The 12,475-nt window shown below is 42.2% G+C and overlaps 1 protein-coding gene across 1 annotated transcript in view; it reads right to left on the bottom strand.

Annotated features, from left to right (window-relative positions):
- adam22 (ADAM metallopeptidase domain 22) overlaps nt 1-12,475 on the bottom strand; it is a 365,020-nt gene that overhangs the window by 333,529 nt on the left and 19,016 nt on the right. The window lies entirely within an intron of this gene.

Below are 12,475 nucleotides of genomic sequence, written 5' to 3'. Positions count from 1 at the left end.
TTGACAAGGTGGACATGGAAAAGATATTTTTTGTGTGGGTGAATCCATAACTTGAGAACACCGAATTAAAATTAGAGCTTGTCCTTTAAAGGCAGGGATGAGGAAAAATATTTTTTCTCTCAGAAGGCTGTGTGACTTAGAAGCTCACTGTCTCAGAAGGCAGTGGAGACAAAAAAAAAGCTGCAGATGCTGGAATCCAAGGAAGACAAGCAGGAGACTGGAAGAACCCAGCAAGCCAGGCAGCATTCAGGAGGTGGAGAAGTCAATGTTTCAGGTATAACCAGAAACATTGACTTCTGCCCTTCCTGATGCTGCTTGGCTTGCTGTGTCCTTCTAGCCTCCTGCTACCTCAGAAGACAGTGGAAGCTGGATTACTGAATATTTTTCAGATAGAGATGCATAGATTCTTGTTAATCAAGGGGATCAAAGGTTATCAGGAACAGACAATAGAGTTGAGCACAAACAGAGCAGCCATGATCATATTGGCTGATGGCCAAGGTCTGAAGGGCCAAATGACTTTCTTCCCCTAATTTGAATAATATATGATCTTTATACAGTTCTGAAGTAGGGTTACACCCGAAATGTCAACTTCTCCACCTCCTGATGCTGCCTGGCTTGCTGTGTTCTTCCAGCCTCCTGTATGTCTATTTTGGATTCCAGCATCTGCAGTTTTTTTTTGTTTCTAACCATGAATTATGGGATATTAAGAATCAAGTTACATTGAGAGGGGCATTCAGACAAAAAGGAAGCAGTTATCAAAAAAGACTAGAGCAGATTACATTCTTGCGTTAAAGAAACTCCCCGAATATGGCAAAAACTTCGAAATCAAATTCAGACATGCTTTCACAGGCGTCCTAAAGAACAATTAAATACAAGCTACGCTTTTCTCATCCCTAAAAGGTATATTCTTAGCACAAAAATAGGGGGTAGACCTTTATGGCCCCCTTGCAGTAAAATTTCTCTGGCCACCTTTCCAAAGCCCTCCAGACCTGGCTGGAATTTTGCAGGTGAGGGAGGTGGATAAGGGGTAATGACTTCTCATGCAGCCTTAACTATGTAGTTGATGAGAGGAGAAAACAGGAGAAGGGCCTCAGGCAAACCCATCTACCCTCCTCAATCCAAGTTTGCTGCTTCATTCACTGCCACCCCATCAGAACCCCCTACACTCCTGTCCCCAAAATCCCTACTTCCCCTCTTCCAGGCCACTACTTCCCTCCATGTCAAAAACCATGCACTCCTGGTTTTGGACATAGCTGTGGTCACTGTTCTTTCAGGCATTTCTAAACCTAAAGGCAAGACTTCTACTTCCTGACTCTAGCCAACTGACACACCTCATAGCATTAGGAAAGTTATGAGGCTGCCATGATTGGTGAGGTCCACTATCTGCCAATTCTTCAGATGGCACTTTAGGAAACATATCATCTGAAATCTCCTGCCCAGTATGTGCAAAAGGAAAAGATTCAAGATGCTTTTCAAATGATGCAAATACAGAATTGTACAGGTTTTACCCTGTAATGCATCATTGATTATCTTAATGCTGATGTCAGGTAAATGCTAATAGCAAACTGTACCCTCTATGATATATATAAAATTATCTGCAGTAAATATTGTTTGGCAATTTTGTGTTTCATATACATTACCGCGCCAAAGAATGGAACACTTGATGTCAGTTGTCACACAACAATACCTTGACACTAAACTACACAAAATAAAGGCTGACAGCAAAACTGGACTTGCCTTCAATAATAAAAAAAGACAAACTGATGACTAACAGATCAGCCATGATCCCAATTGAATGGTGAAGCAGACTCAATAGACCAAACGGCCTATTTATGCTCCTACATGTTATGGTCCAAAAAACTGAACAAAACTGTTTCAATAGCCAAAAAACAGATTCATTTCAATAATTCAGTTTTAGGATGAATTAGTGATTTATACTAGTTTAACATAACTTCGTTGGTCTTGTGCTCTATGTCCTTACTGATGGGTAATCAAAAGCCTGACTAAGGTTCACAGGGATCTGGGGTTGTTGAGGCAAATAAAACTGTCAGAGAAAATCTGTAACCTTGTGTGATAATGGCAAGTCTGTTTTTCTTTTCTGTGGTAATCTCTATGAAAAAGCACTGACAAAAGTGCATCTTTGTGGATGATTTGATATGTATCATCATGTAGTGATGGCACTCACCTTTGACGATATTAAACATTCTAATATTTGAATATAATATCAATCCATGAACATTGTCAGGCCGTTTTGTCACTGATGAATGCTTTAACTCCAGCAGTCTACACTATAACGTTATAACAAATTACTGAAAGGCAGGACCTGGGACCTCATAAAAGTTAGCAGATCAAGAAATGACTCCGACAATCAACTGATGAAGGAATGGCGCTCCGAAAGCTAGTGTGCTTCCAATTAAACTTGGTGTTGTGTGATTTTTAACTTTACAATTAATAGATTCAATAAACTACTTAAAAAATGAAGAGAGTTTAAAAAGTTTCGATGTATGCAATATTGAATATTCATAATGATAATGGTAGATAAACAAACATTGCAAGCAGATATTCTGTAGTCAGTTTTAATTCTATGAGCACTTCAGTTTACAGAACCAAAGGGAACATTGACATTTATAACATAACATAATAGGTAACCATTGCAGTTATCTTTTTAGTAATGGGAGCATGGCAATTGAATTTGTCCATCACAGCTGTAATTTTGGCAGTTATTTTATTGAAACGCAGGACACTTGCACTTTAGTCTGCACTATCATTCATAGTACTGCTATGTCGAAAAGGTCAAAATTATCAATAGTTTTCTCATTGGCTGGTTGCTTGCCTCAGCTGGCAAGACAGTGAATATATGGATTGCATTTGTGGGGAATGCATAGGGTTCAATCCACATTTCAATTGAGGTAGATTCAGGACCTTCCTTCTCCTTATCTACTTTGTCCATTGCTCTTGATGTTGTCTCCTCTACATTGGGCAGATAGGATTCCAACTCGCGGGATGTTTCAAGGAATATTTCTGGGACACACGCACCAAACAACCCCACCCCTCTATGGCCGACCACTTCAACTCCCCCCCCACTCCACCAAGGACATCCAAGTCCTGGGCCACCTCCGCCACCAAATCTAAGCCACCCTACACAAGGAGGGAGAACGCCTCATCTTCTGCCTCAGGACCCTCCAATCACACGGCATCAAGATCGCTTTTATCAATTTCCTCATCTCCCCTCATCCCACTTCATCCCAGTTCGAACCCTCCAACTCGGCACTGCGCTCTTCCTTCTGTCCATCTTCCTTCCCACCTATCCGCTCCACCCTCCCCTCCTGACCAATTACCTTCACCCCCACCTACATTGACATATCACTTTCCTAGCTACCTTCCCCTAGCTCTATCCCTACTCTCCTATATATCTTTCATCCCTCTTCCCCACACCCCACATTCTTGATGAAGTGCTAACGCTTGAAACGCGATTCTCCTGCTCCTCAGATACTGTCTGACCTGCTGTTCTTTTCCAGTGCCACACTTTTCAACTCTGCATCTGCAGTCCTCAATTTCTCCGTCCTTCTCCCCTGCCCATAGTAGAAATTTACAGCCCCTTTGCTGTGGTTCAGTAAATAATCACCAAGGGTCTGCAAGGTCTATAGATGCAGATTGTTCTGGAATGTATTCTGCATAACTTCACAGAATGGATATAGTGCAGAGGGATGACATTGAGCTCATTAACTCTCCTTACAAATATCTTGCTGACAAAATTTCATTAGCTTGATTCTTTGGTCACTGGATGTACCACAGGAAAAATTAAACCAGTGTATTTCAGAGGAAAACAGAATTATCATTCAGTGTGGAAATAGCTGTTTCTCTTTTAGGAATAAAACAGTTCCCTAAGTAAAAGATGTGATATTGTTATTGTTACATTAACTTTAACTGAAACATGAAACAGGAAGAACTTGACTGCCACTGCTAATTAACTGCATCGAACTTTGTCAATCATCTGACCATTGCTACCACCTAAACCAAATCAGACCCAGCTGAAGTTGAAACATTGCAGTTTTGAAATGAAATATGCTGAATAATGTGTAATTATTATATTCCTGTTACAACTCAAAAGAAGTATTATTTGATGTAGTAATAATGGTAATCTTATAATCCCAGTTGATATTATTTCTGGAAAAGTCAGATCCTAGATTGAAATTTAGCTTGATGCATCACAGTTTTATTGATTTAAGCAAGATGGACTCACATACAGTCATTGAGTCATACAGCATGGAAACAAACCCTTTGGTCCAATTCATCCATGCTGACTAGGTTTCCTAAACTAAACTAATCCCATTTGCTTGCAGTTGGCTATATTTCTATTCCTATTCATGTACCTGTCCAAATATCTTTTAAATATTGTAATTGTACCTGCCGCTACAGTTTCCTCTGGCACGTTAGTCCATACACACTTGAAACATAAGCATGCAACACCGCAGATATGGTTTATTACACAAAATAAATAAGGATAAATCAAAATAAACCACCAAACTATTTGCACATTATGCAAGTTTAAGGATTTCAAAACACAGTAAACAATAATCCCATTATCCCAAAATTCTCACATTTTGGTGGATAGGATTCTCTCCTCTTTCATATCTATAGGGCTTAATTTAACTGTGGCTTCAATTTCTGTTAGTCTCTTCCCAGCATCTTCAAACAAAGCTTCAACTTTATCAGCTTCAAATAACCCCCTCTCTAAACAGTCTCCTTTCTTTCGATGCACATCTGCACATTTTAGCAAGGCTTCTGCAAAACTGCTATACCAAACCTGAAACTGCTTTTTCCAAGCTATGGGATTTCCCCTAATCAAAAGGAAAAGAAAATCAATTCTCGACTTTCTAACCTGATAGTCGAATGCACAACTGTTTAGATTAGATTCCCTACAGTATGGAAACAGGCCCTTCAGCCCAACAAGTCCACATCGATCCTCCGAAGAATAACCCACCCAGACCCATTCCCCTACCCTATATTTACCCCTGACTATACACCTAATACACTTATGGGCAATTTAACATGGCCAATTCACCCGACCTGCACATCTTCAGACTGTGCAAGGAAACCAGAGCACCTGGAGGAAACCCATGCAGACACAGGGAGAATATGCAAACTCCATAAAGACAGTGGCCCAAGGCAGGAATCAAACCTGGATCTCTGGGACTGTGAGGTAGCAGCGCTAACTGCTGAGCCATCATGCTGCCTGTTTACTTTGTTCACGTTTAAAAAGAATGATTCCTCAGACTGCTTTCTAAAAGAAATCACCATGGCAATAGAAATACTTCGGGTAACTAGAGAGAGATTAGGACCTCTCAAAGATCAGCAAGGCAGCCTACGTGTAGAACCGCAGGAGATGGGGAGATACTAAATGAGTATTTTGTGGCAGTGTTTACTGTGGAGTAGGACATGGAAGATGCAGAATGTGGGGAAATAAATAGTGATATCTTGAAAATTGTCCATATTACAGGGAACCAGGTGCTGGATCTCTTAAAAAGCATAAAGATGGATAAATCCCCAGGACCTGATCAGGCTCTTCAGCCCACAATACTGTGCTGAACATGATGCCAAATTAAACTAACCCCTTCAGCCTGTCCTTGGTCTATTTCCCTCCTTTTCTTGCATATTCATGTGCTTATCTGAAAGTCTAGTAAATGCCCCAATTATATCTGCCTCCACCACCACTCCGACCATGCATTTCACACTCCTACCACTGTCTGTGTAAAAAGCTTGCCCCTCACATCTCCTTTGAATTTTCCCCTCTCGCCTTGAATACATTCCATCTCTTGGAAAACGATTCTGACCGTCAACCCTATCTTAAGCTTCTCATAATTTTAGAGACTTCTATCAAGTCTCCCCTCAGCTTCTGCCACTCCAGAGAAAGCAATCTGAGATTTTCCAGTCTCTTCTTATATCTCAGACCCTCTAATCCAGGCAGCATCACTGGGAAACCTCTTCTGCACCCTCTCCAAAGCCCTCAGATCTTTCCTGTAATGTGGTAATTAGAATTGAACCCAATACCCTCAGTGTGACCTAACCAAAGTGTCATAAAGCTGCAACATGACTGTTGTATGACACTCCCTAACCATTAAAGGCAAGCATACCACGTGTTCTTTACCACCCTATCTACTTGTGTGGCCACTTTCAGGGAGCTATGGACTTGAACTCCAAGATCCCTCCATACATCAATGCTAATCATGGTCCAGCTGTTAATTGTATACTTTTCCTTAATATTGATCTCCCAAACTGCAGCATTTAACACTTACCCAGATTAAACTCCATCTGCCATTTCTTCGCCCATATGTGCAACCGATCTATATTCAGTTCCTTCCTTTGGCAACCTTCTACATTATCCATAATTCCGTCAATTTTTATGTTGTCTGCATGCTGACTAGAGTCATAGAGTCATAAAGGTGTACAGCATGGATACAGACCATTCGGTCCAATACGTCCAAGCTAACCAGATATCCTAAACTAATCTAGTCTTATTTGCCAGCACTTGGCCCAAATCCCTTAAAACACTTCCTATTCATATACCCATCCAGATGCTTTTTAAATGCTGTAATTGTACCAACCTCCACCACTCCTCTGGCAGCTCATTCCATTCATGCACCACCCTCTGTATGAAAAAGTTGCCCCTTAGGTCCTTTTTAAATTTTTCTCCTCTCACCCTTAACTTATGCCCTCTAGTTCTACTCTTCCCCCAACTCAGGGAAAATACCTTGTCTATTTACCCTATCCATGTCCCTCATGATTTTAAAAGACTCTATAAGGTCACACCTCAGCCTCTGACACTCCAGGGAAAACAGCCCTAGCCAATTCAGCCTCTTTTTATAGTTCAAATCCTCCAAACCTAGCAACACGCTTGTAAATCTTTTCCGAACCCTTTCAAGTTTCACAACATCCTTCCAATAGGAAGGAGACCAGAATTGCACACAATATTCCAACAGTGCCCGAACCAATGCCATGTACAGTGGCAACATGACCTCGCATCTCCTATACTCATTGCTTTGACCAATAAAGAAAAGCAGACTAAATGCCTTCTTCACTATCCTATCGACCTGAGACTCCACTTTCAAGAAACTACTAACCTGCACTCCAAGGTCGTTTTGTTCAGCAACACTCCCCAGGATATTATCATTAAATATATAATTCCTGCCCTAATTCGCCTTCCCAAAATGCAGCACCTCACATTTATCTAAACTAAACTCCATCTGTCACTCTTCAGCCATTGGCCCATCTGATCAAGATCCCATGTATACTCTGGGGTCACTTTCTTCACTGTCCACTACACCTCCAATTTTGGTGTCATCTGCAAATGTACTTACTTCACACCAAATCATTTACATAAATGACGAGAAGTAGTGGACCCAGCACCGATCCTTGAGGCACACCACTGGTCACAGACCTCCAGCCTGAAAAGCAACCCTCCACCACCAACCTTTGTCTTCTACCTTTGAGCCAGGTCTATAGCCAAATGGCTAATTTTCCCTGTATTCCATGTGATTTAATCTTGCTCACCAGTCTACCATGAGGAACCTTGTCGAACACCTTACTTAAATTCATATAGATCACATCCATTGCTCTGTGCTCATCAATTATCTTTGTTACTTCTTCAAAAAACTCAAACAAGTTTGTGAGACATGATTTCCCCTGCACAAAGCCATGTTGACTATCCCTAATCAGACCCTGACTTTCCAAATACATGTAAGTCCTGTCCCTCAGGATTCCCTCCAACGACTTGCCCATCACTGAGTCAGGCTCACCGGTCCATAGTTCCCTGGCTTGTCCTTACCACCTTTTTAAAATAGTGACACCATGTTAGCCAACTTCCAGTCTTCCGGTACCTCACCTGTGACTATCAATGATGCAAATAGCTCAGCAGGGGGCCCAGCAATCACTTCTCTAGCTTCCCACAGAGTTCTCGGGTACACCTGATCAGGTCCTGGGGATTTATCCACCTTTTATGCGTTTTATGAGATCCAGCACCTCCTCCTCTATAATATGGACGTTTTTCAAGATGTCACCATCTATTTCCCTGCATTCTATATCTTCCATGTCCTTCTCCACAGTAAACACTGATGCAAAATACTCATTTATTATTTCCCCCATCTCCTGCAGTTCCACACATAGGCTGCCTTGCTGATCTTTGAGGGGTCCTAATCTCTCCCTAGTTCCCTTTTGTCCTGAATATATTTATAAACTACCTTTGGATTCTCCTTAATCAAATTTGCTAAAGCTATCTCATGTCCCCCTTTGCCCTCCAGATTTTCTTCTTAAGTATACTCCCACTACCTTTATACTCTTCTAAGGATTCACTTGATCTATCTTGTCTATACCTGACATATGCCTTTTTTTTAACCAAAACTTCAATTTCTTTAGTCATCTAGCATTCCCTGCACCTACCAGACTTTCCTTTCAACCGAACAGGAACAGGAACATGAAGGGTGGCACAGTGGCTCAGTGGTTAACACTGCTGCCTCACAGAACCAGGGTCCCAGGTTAGATTCCAGCTTTGGGCGACTGTCTGTGTGGAGTCTACACATTCTCCCCGTGTGCGTGGGTTTCCTCCAGGTGCTCCAGTTTGCCTCCCACAGTCCAAAGATGTACAGGTCAGGTGAATTGGCTGTGCTAAATTGCCCATATTGTTAGGTACATTAATCAGAGGGAAATGGGTATGGGTGGGTTACTCTTCCGAGGGTCGGTGTGGACTTGTTGGGCTGAAGGGCCTGTTTCCACACTGTAGGTAATCTAATCATATGGTCTCTGGACTCTTGTTATCTCATTTTTGAAGTCCTCCAATTTTCCAGACGTCTCTTTACTTATGACCATCCATCCCCAATCAACTTCTGAAAGTTCTTGCCCAATACCATCAAAATTGGTCTTCCTCCAATTTAGAAGTTTAACTTTTAGATCCAGTCTATCCTTTTCCATCATTATTTTAAAACTAATAGAATTATGGTCGCTGGCACCAAAGTGCTCCCCAACTGACACCTCAGTCACCTATCCTGCCTTATTTTCCAAGAGTTGGTCAAGTTTTGCAACTTCTCTAGTAGGTACATTCATGTACTAAACATGAAAATTTTCTTGTACACACTTAAATTCCTCTCCAACTAAATCCTCAACACTACAGCTGTTTGGAAAATTAAAATCCCCTATCATAACCACCCTATTATTCTTACACCAACTGAGAGCTCATTACAAATTTGTTTCTCAATTTCCTACTATTAGGGGGTCCGTAATACAACTCCAATAAGGAGTTCATCCCTTTCTTATTTCTCAATTACACCCAAATAACTTCCTTGGACATATTCCCAGGAATATCCTCCCTAATTACAGCTGTAATGTTATCCCTTATCAAAAATGCCACTCCCCCTCCTCTCATGTCTCTCCTTCTATCGTTCCTATGGCATTTGTATCCTGGAACATTAAGCTGCCAGTCCTGTACATTCATGAGCCACATTTCTGTAATTGCTATGATATCCCAGCATTCTGAACTATACCCTGAGTTCATCTGCCTTCCCTGTTAGGCCTCTTGCATTGACATTAATGCAGTTTAATTTATCAAAGAGTCATAGAGATGTACAGCACGGAAACAGACCCTTCGGCCCAACTCATCCACTCCGACCAGATATCCCAACCCAACCTAGTCCCACCTGCCAGCATCCGGCCCATATCCCTCCAAACCCTTCCTATTCATATACCCATCCAGATGCCTTTTAAATGTTACAATTGTACTAGCCTCCACCACTTCCTTTGGCAGCCCATTCCATACATGTACCACCCTCTGCATGAAAAAGTTGCCCCTTGGGTCTCTTTTATATCTTTCCCCTCTCACTCTCCACCTGTGCCCTTTAGTTCTGGACTCCCCTACCCCAGGGAAGAGACCTTGGTTATTTATCCCATCCACGCCCCTCATGGTTTTATAAACCTCTATAAAGTCACCTCTCAGCCTTCGACGCTCCAGAGAAAACAGCCATAGCCTATTCAGCTTCTCCCTACACCTCAAATCCTCCAACCCTGGCAACATCCTTGTCAATCTTTTCTGAACCCTTTTAAGGTCTCTTTGTTCAGCAACACTCCTCCGCAGCTTGTCATTAAGTGTATAAGTCCTGCTAAGATTTGCTTTCCCAAAATGCAGCACCTCACATTTATCTAAATTAAATTCCATTTGCCATTCCTCAGCTGATCAAGATCTCATTGTAATCTGAGGTAACCTTCTTCCCTGTCCACTACACCTCCAATTTTGGTGTCATCTGCAAAATTACTAACTATACCTCTTATGCTCGTATCCAAATCATTTATATAAATAACAAAAAGTAGAGGACCCAGCACCAATCCTTGTGGCACTCCACTGGTCACAAGCCTCCAGTCTGAAAAACAACCCTCCACCACCACCCTCTGTCTTCTACCTTTCAGCCAGTTCTGTATCCAAATGGCTAGTTCCCCTTCTATTCCATGATATAGAACATAGAACATAGAAAAGTACAGCATAGAGCAGGCCCTTTGGCCCACGATGTTGTGCCGAGGTTTAATCCTAATGTACAATGTAATAACTTAACCAACGCACCCTCAACTCACTGCTATCCATGTGCATGTCCAGCAGTCACTTAAATGTATCCAATGACTCTGCTTCCACAGCTGGCAATGCATTCCATGCATTCACAACTCTCTGCGTAAAGGACCTACCTCTCATGTCTCCTTTATTCCTTCCTCTTAATATCTTCAAATTATGACTCCTCATACCAGTCAATCCTGCCCTGGGGAAAGGTCTCTGGCTATTGACTCTATCTATTCCATTCATTATCTTGTACACCTCAATCAGGTCTCCTCTCTTCCTCCTTCTCTCCAGAGAGAAAAGTCCAAGCTCATTCAATCTTTCTTCATAAGGCAAGCCCTCGAGTCCAGGCAGCATCCTGGTAAACCTTCTTTGCCCCCTCTCCAAAGCCTCTGTATCTTTCCTATAGTAGGACGACCAGAACTGGACATAATATTCCAAGGTAAAAACAATGACTGCAGATGCTGGAAACCAGAGTTTAAATTAGAGTGGTGTTGGAAAAGCACAGCAGATAAGGCAGCACCACTCTAACCTAAACAATATTCCAAGTGTGGTCTCACCACGGACTTGTAGAGCTGTAGCAAAACCTTGTGGCCCTTATACTTGATCCCCCTGTTAATGAAAGCCAAAACACCATATGCTTTCTTAACAACCTGATCCATTTGGGTGGCAACTTTGAGCTATCTATGTACTTGCACACCCAAATCCCTCTGTTCCTCCACACTGCCAAGAATCTTGTCTTTAATCCTATATTCAGTTCAACCTTCCAAAATGCATCACTTCACATTTATCCAGGTTGAACTCCATCTCCATTTCCCAGCGCAGCTCTGCATCCTGTCTATGTCGTGCTGCAGCCTGCAGTAGCCCTCTATACTATCGACAACACCTCCAACTTTTGTGTCATCTGCAAATTTATTAACCAACCCCTCAACATCGTCATCCAAGTCATTTAGAAAAACTACAATGAGCAGAGGCCTGTGGGACCCCACTCAACACTGACCTCCAGGCAGAATACTTTCCATCTACAACCACTCTCTGCCTTCTGTCAGCCAGCCAATTCTGAATCCAGACAGCCAAATCTCCCCGTATCCCATATTTCCTGACTTTATGAATGAGCCTACCATGGGGAACCTTATCAAATGCCTTGCTGAAATCCATATACACCGCATCCACTGCTCAACTTTCGTCGACTTGTCTTGACACCTCCTCAAAGAACTCAATAAGATTTGTGAGGCATGACCCGACCCTCACAAAGCCATGCTGACTGCAGTTAATCACACTATGCTTTGCCAAATAGTCATAAATCCTATCCCTCAGAATTATTTACAAAACCTTGCTGACCACAGATGTAAGACTGACTGGTCCATAATTGCCAGGAATTTCCCTATTACCCTTCTTCAAAAGTGGAACAACATTCACCTCCTTCCAATCCTCTGGTTTGACTCCGCTGGTGAGTGAGGAGGCAAATATCCTCACCAGCGACTTAGCAACCTCCTTTTTCGCTTTCCGGAGCAGCCTAGGATAAATCTGGTCTGGCCCTGGAGACTTATCAATCTTAATGTTTGCCAAAATTTCCAGCACATTGACTTCATCAATCTTGATCTGTTCAAGAATGTATCCCAGCTCCTCAAAGTTCTCATTTACAACAAGTTCCCTTTCCCCTATCTGCTCAGATTCCATGCACAAGTTCCCTCCATGATCCCTGATCGGCCCTATCTTCTCCCTGATCATTCTCTTATTCCTCACATATAAGTAAAATGCCTTTGGGTTCTCCCTAATCCTTCTTGCCAAGCCTTTTTCGTGCCCCATCCTGGCTCTCCTCAGTCCATTTCGGAACTCCTTTCCAGCAAGCCTGTAATCCTCTTAAGCTGTGCTAGATCCTTGCTT

The sequence above is a fragment of the Hemiscyllium ocellatum genome, chromosome 5, assembly GCF_020745735.1.
Source record: "Hemiscyllium ocellatum isolate sHemOce1 chromosome 5, sHemOce1.pat.X.cur, whole genome shotgun sequence".
NCBI lineage: Eukaryota > Metazoa > Chordata > Chondrichthyes > Orectolobiformes > Hemiscylliidae > Hemiscyllium > Hemiscyllium ocellatum.
Note: the sequence above shows the minus strand (reverse complement) of the source record. Positions and strands in the feature narration are given on the sequence as shown.